Source organism: Perna viridis, chromosome 13, assembly GCF_037379345.1.
Source record: "Perna viridis isolate PV_CMFRI_1.1 ecotype Kerala chromosome 13, ASM3737934v1, whole genome shotgun sequence".
NCBI lineage: Eukaryota > Metazoa > Mollusca > Bivalvia > Mytilida > Mytilidae > Perna > Perna viridis.
This window is the reverse complement of record NC_142457.1, coordinates 30,161,704-30,169,146: the sequence shown is the minus strand read 5'-3', so window position 1 is coordinate 30,169,146 and position 7,443 is coordinate 30,161,704.

Below are 7,443 nucleotides of genomic sequence, written 5' to 3'. Positions count from 1 at the left end.
TTGGAATAATTTCATACCAGTACAGTGAAACATGTCAACCAAACCCTGAATAAAGTTAAAAACTCTCCAAACCAGACACTCCTTGGAATCATTTCATACCAGCACAGTGAAACACGTCTTAACCAAACCCTGAATAAAGTGAAATCCTCTCCAAACCAGACACTCCATGGAATCGTTTCATACCAGTACAGTGAAACATGTCTAAACTGAACCCTGAATACAGTGAAAACCTCTCCAAACCAGACACTCCATGGAATCATTTCATACCAGTACAGTGAAGCATGTCTAAACTGAACCCTGTATTAAGTTGAAAACCTCTCCAAACCAGACACTCCATGGAGTCATTTCATACATTGCGGTGAAACATGTCAAAACCAAACCCTGAATAAATTGAAAACCCCTTCGAACCAGACACTCCATGGAGTCATTCCATGCCAAAACATGTCTAAACCAAACCCTGAATAAAGTGAAAACCTCCCCAAACCAGACACTCATTGGAATCATTTCATGCCAGTACAGTTAAACATGTCTAAACCAAACCCTGAATAAAGTGAAAACCCCTCCAAACCAGACACTCCATGCCAAAACATGTCTTAACCAAACCCTGAATAAAGTTAAAACCTATCCAAACCAGACACTCCTTAGAATCATTTCATGCCAGTACAATAAAACATGTCTAAACTGAACCCTGAATTCAGTGAAAACCTCTCCAAACCAGACACTCCATAGAATCATTTCATACCAGTACTGTGAAATATCTCTAAACTGAACCCTGAATTCAGTGAAAATCCCTCCAAACCAGTCACTCCAAGGACTCATTTCATACCAGTACAGTGAAACATGTCCTACCCAAACCCTGAATAAAGTGAAAACCTCTCCAAACCATACAGTCGATAGAATCATTTCATACCAGTACAGTGAAATATGTCTAAACTGAACCCTGAATTCAGTGAAAACCCCTCATAACAAGGCACTCCATGGAATCATTTCATACCAGTACAGTGAAATATGTCTAAACTTAACCCTGTATTAAATGAAAACCTCTCCAAACCAGACACTCAATGGAATCATTTCATATCAGTACCATGAAACATGTCTAAACTGAACCCTGTATTAAGTTAAAAACCTCTCCAAACCAGACACTCCATGGAGTCATTTTATGCCAGAACAGTGAATCATGCCTAAACCAAACCCTAAATAAAGTGAAAACCTCTCCAAACCAGACACTCCATGGAATCATTTCATGTGAGTACAGTGAAACATGTCAACTGAACCCTGAATTCAGTGAAAACCTCTCCAAACAAGACTATCCATGGAGTCATTTCATACCAGTACAGTGAAACATGTCTAACCCAAACCCTGGATAAAGAGAAAACCTCACCAAACCAGACACCCATGGAGTCATTTCATGCCAGTACAGTGAAACATGTCTAATCCAATCCCTGGATAAAGAGAAAACCTCACCAAACCAGACACTCAATGGAATCATTTCATGCCAGTTTAAATGTAATATTTAACTTGCATAAACGATAAAGGTTTAACTGTACTTTGATTAGTAAATACATATAAAGCTTTTTGGAATAAAATCACTTTAGATAAAATTTATTTCAAACATTGAATCTTAATCCATACAAAATATGATTAATAGTTTTATGAATGAAATACAGTAAACAACGGATAATATCTCATTTTTTTAGAAATAAATTTATGCACAAACCACAAAAATGTAAAGATATAGTAACCTCCCCTTCTGATAGGATATAGAATGGTATGACTGGTGTATCGTTGTCGCTGTGGTTTTATTATTGTTTCTGGCATATGTTTTCAGTGGTTGGATGACAATAAAGACTGTTCCATATTCCAATCCTTATGTATGTTCCTGTTCAATCATGAAGTTGCATGTGGTTTTATGAGCACTATCAAAGCATATATATCCCCACTTGTACAAAAAAAAAAAAAAAAAATACAACATATGCCTACTTTTAAGTACCATTTTATGTAAGAATCAGACAATGGATGGCACATCATTTTTCTCAATATTGTCTCTTTTGCCCCAAATGTATTACATACATGTACCTAGAACACAAACAACAAGTTATTGAAATTTATAAATCCTGGAAAGTTCTGCTGGATGTAACTTCCTGTCAGACTGAATTCAGACTTTTATTATCTATCACAAAGTCCTGTGGGTTGCCTAGCGAGTTAGTGTAAAATCCTGGTTAGGAGAACTCCATCCTCTACTAGTAGGTTCATCTGTCAAATCAACATGGAGTCTTCTTCCTTGCTGATAATTTTTTTAACAAAATAAATAAGCATAACAATGGCTTTAAAATCATGATGTGAAGTCATGACTTCATATGTTTTTTGTAAAAGTTTTTTATATCATGTTTATCACTGTATTTTTTTAGAAACAAAATTACCTTTCATTCGTGTGTCTCAATGTTCAGATCCCATTTCGAATTTCCTTTTATTGGAAAAAAACACAAAGAATTAAAGAATATGCAGTAATTTTGATATAATAAATAATATTAATGGGGTATGTAAGTCTCGTCACGTGACTCCGTTATTATTAATATTGAAATAGTGAAACAAGCACCTGCAATGCCCTTTGATATTTTCAGCCTCATGACATTTTCATCTCAAGGAAGGTTTAAAAACATACATTTGTCAAATAACTTGCTGTAAAGGGAGGGGGGTAAAAATATCAAAGTACAACAGGAGGTTGAATATCATAAGTGGAGTCGGGTCAAACTTTTGCGATTTTGCTATGATATTTGAACCCTGGGGTCAAAATATCACACGACAAAGGTACACAAAATAAACACTTACATCCATAAGAATCATTAAAGGATTGATGATTAATTCATAGGCGATACTTTCTCGCTTTTTTCCCCTCCTGACAGTCCTGTACAGATATATATTATATACATGTGTACATACATTGAATGAGATACTGTCCTCCGGGGTTATTTGAACATAGTCCCCCTTAAGACATTTTAACAGCTCTAGACAGGGTTAATTTAACACAGAAGGGGGCTAATATACCGCAGCAGGGGGTTACAATATCATAACAGGGAGAGGGATAATTTATCGCACCAGAGGGTCAAAATAATATATAACTCCCCCGCTGCAATCCCCTATTATGATATTTCAACCTCCTGCCTTGATAATCTAACTAACCCACGCTGCCATATTTTACCCCTTGCTGCAATATTTAAACCATCATGTTATAATATTTTAACCCCCGACGCGATAAATTACTCCCCTCCATGCACTGCGATATCCCCCGGCTGCGATAAATTAACCCCTCTACTGTGAAATTTTAACCCCCTGTTATGATATTCCCCCCTTCTGCGATGAATTAAACCCACGTTATGATATTTTAATCCGCCTGATGTGATAAATATTCCCCCTACTGCGATGAATTACCTCCATTGTTACAATTTGTAAGCAGTCTAAACCTTTAGAACCAGTTTGGTTTAGATAGGTATTCCGTTTACCAAGAATTTCATGATACATCAGATGTAAATTACAGACACTGAAACTTCAAGAAAAAGAGTTGGTCTTCAATAAATTACAGACACTGTTAACTTCATGAAAAAGAGTTGATCTTCCTTAAATTACAAACACTGTTTACTTCAGGGGAAATACTTTGTCTTCCATAAATTACAAACACTGTTTACTTCAGGGGAAATACTTTGTCTTCCATAAATTACAGACACTGTTAACATCAGGAAAAAATAGATGGTCTTTATATTAATTGACTATTGCCTTATAAACTACTGGACAATTTATAAAGAAATTTCTATTAAACTTCAATAAGATACCTATCAATTTTTGGTGTTTCCATAGAAACCACAGATTAAAATGTTCTAATTGTAAAACATTGATGGTCTTATGAAATCTATGAATAAAGAGTAATATGCAACAAAATTACTGCAAGTTCTTGAGTTCTAATAGGCAAAATATTCAAGCAATAGTTCAAAGGAACGTAAAAGTTAAAAATTCTAATACTTACTCGCATCTTAACACTTCCTAAAATCCAGATCATTGACAAATGTACTCATCTTCCTCATTTTCTCTGCTTTGCTTAAGACATGTCCTCTGTCAATCTGATCATTGCTGTAAACTAGTAAAAATAAAATATAATACATGTAGTATTAATGGTGATATCTTTCTTCTACTTTTTAAATTGAAAATATCTATAGTTTTCCAGTGGTTTATTTATAACATAAAGGTCGATGCTTATGTGCACAGATTCTTCAGTTTATTAGGATTCCAAGGGGCAAGGGAAGTATTGCTCCCCCCGTTATGATATTTTAAACCTCTGCTGCAATACTTACTCTCTCTGCTGCGATATATTACCCCCGCCCCCATCCCCTGCAGTGATAAATTACCCCCTGTTATGATATTCAACCCCTTTGTTTTTATTTCAGTTTGCAGTTTGGGGCTGTCAAAATATCACTGGGGATATACTATCATGCAATATTTTGTGGGGTCAAAATATTGTTTGACACCGAAAAAATCAGTGTAACAGTTTGATTTTAGAAGTGTTAAACCTTTTTTTTTAAGAAACTATTTTATTCAGTGACATTTTTGTCAATCATGGAGTTTCCACATCAACATAATGAGTGTGAATTAATTCAATTGCAGCACTGTCATAAGATGACAGAAAACGTAGTATAATAAATCAGTGGAAATATAAGGGAATCTCATATTCTGCCGTGTGATGATTTCATTGATAACCTGGCTAACTAACAAATTTATGTGTATTATACATTTGTATGTATGTATCTAGTATAGGTCTGCCTTAAAACCGGACAGAAGTTTAAAAATGATTAGTAATTCATGCATTTTCATATCCCAAATGTTTTCTTTCTATTTGAAACCTTCAGAAGGCCTAAAAACTGTATTCATAAAATAAGTGTAAATGAAAGGCGTCCACTGCAGATATTAAATTTAAAAATTTGGTTACGTTCTTAACTACAGAAAACTACGGAAAAATTTCAGAATTTTTTTACACAAAACCAATAAAAACAATAGTTTAGCAGATCCAAGGAATTTAACATAGGAGGACTTGTTTTTGGACCTTATAAATGTATTTCAACAGTTTACTTGATTATCTTTAGATCATGAAGAATCACCACCTGCCTGGTTTTTAGGCCTAACCATACTTAATCAATTCATGATATTTGGTTGTAAAATCAATTTCATATTTTGGTAATTAATTTTTTTTATATCAATGAAAACAATTTAAATCACATTTTATGCTTTATACATTTACTAGTAAATAAAAAGCTTCGTCGGGCGCAGCATAATACAGTTAAACTCTGTTCACATGAGGTAGGTGTGGAATTTTAAATTCTGGAGTTAACTTTCAGTAGCTTAGACGGGTAAAAGTAACTGGTACCGCTTTTTAATAAAAAAACCTGGACCTGCTCTAGTTTCGTAAGTTCAAGTCTTTTAATAAAAGGACTGGACCTGCTCTAGTTTCGTAAGTCTTGAAATGAAAGGCCTGGACCTGCTCTAGTTTCGTAAGTTCAAGTCTTTTAATGAAAGGCCTGGACCTGCTCTAGTTTCGTAAGTCCAAGTCTTTTAATGGAAGGCCTGGACCTGCTCTAGTTTCGTAAGTTCAAGTCTTTTAATGGAAGGCCTGGACCTGCTCTAGTTTCGTAAGTTCAAGTCTTTACCCGCAAAATCAATCCAAGTAAAACCATAGAATATTGTGGAATAATATCATAGACGTTCATATTGTTGTGTTGTAGGTACGACAGCATAATTAACATAGAATATTGTGGAATAATATCATAGACGTTCATAATGTTTTGTTGTAGGTACGACACCACAATTAATATAGAATATTGTGGAATAATATCATAGACGTTCATAGTGTTTTGTTGTAGGTACGAGACCACAATTAATTTTTCAAAGTGCATTTCAAGAGACCAATTTGACACAGACGTGTATAAAAAAACCATTGCTTCAAACTCAATAAAAGTTTCACCGTATGTATAAATACAGATATTTATAAGAGTATCAGAAAAAAATCACCACCAATTTATTTATTTAGCACCTATGCTACAGAGACCCAGGCCAAATGTCCTATATTTTGACCTTTTTCCATAGGACCAAATCACAACTTCTACATAAAATTACTGAATGAAAAAAAACCTTGAAAATGTGATCCTTGCCCTACATTTTGGCAGCAAATACTAAGTAACAAAGTCTAAAACAGTAAAGGGAAAAATCAGCAGCAAAACAGTAAAAGAGGGGAAAAGTCATGAGAACTTATTGTGATAGCGTATCTGTAGTTACATAGTTAAATTCTATGGAAAACTTTTACGGCCCCCTTTTGGTCCCTCATTCTAAAACAATTAGGGGTATATAGGTCTCGAGGCTTGTAGAGAGGAGGGCTATATATGTCTCGACGCTTGTAGGGAGGAGGGCTATATAGTTCTCGAGGCTGTAGGGGGAGGGCTATATAGGTCTCGAGGCTTGTAAGGCCGAGGGCTAATACAGCTGACCGAGAATCAATACGTTTGTCTGTTTATAATGATTTTCTTGTTAAATAATATGAAGATGTATGGCTCGCCTGTTCGATATTTGTTTAGTTGCTTTCATATTTTGTATAACAATATGAAATTACAAAATTATCATTTTCGTGTTTCCAATACAAAATGCACTAGGCGACAGGTGGATGAACTTTTCTGGAGGCCATCACAAAATACGTCGCCACTTCATGTCACAGTGTGGCAGGGTATACAAAGTGGGTCACATAATTAATTACAACATGTAAATGATTTTAAGAAATAGGAAAGGACTGAGGAATTGAAATATCTGACACATTATGTGAAATACCTTAAGTGGAAAATGCTTTTTAAATTAACATTTGATTATGAATGGCAAACATTTGAGTAGCTGGGGATTAATTGTTTTTATTGTATCACATTGAGATACAAGGGATTTATCCAAAATTGGAATTTAAATAAAAATGTCTACATGAACTGTAAGAAACCTTAATGTTAAACTTTTAAACTCTTATTTTTTTTTATTCGGATATTGGGGGTTTTGTTAGAACGATGTACCATACAAAAATCTGGAGATTCAGCGGTATCGCAGAGTACCACCTTTCAACAGGTCTAATGACTTTGATGAGGGTTGCAGGGTCAGAGGAAATTCATTTTTTTCATATTAATTTTGGTTCCTCAAATTATACAAATAGAACGATTGCAGCATACAATAAAAGGAAAACGGTTGTAGCTGCGATTTCGTAGTTAGGCCCAGTAGACATAAGACAGGATCAAGATGAAAAAAAAACCCCACACGGGCAGTAACCCTAAAACCTACATATCTACTGAGGAATCTTGCAAACTACAATTAGCTTGTCATTGGTATATATATTCTTACTGTAAAGAATGTAAAAACTGAGGGGAAATTTGTGTG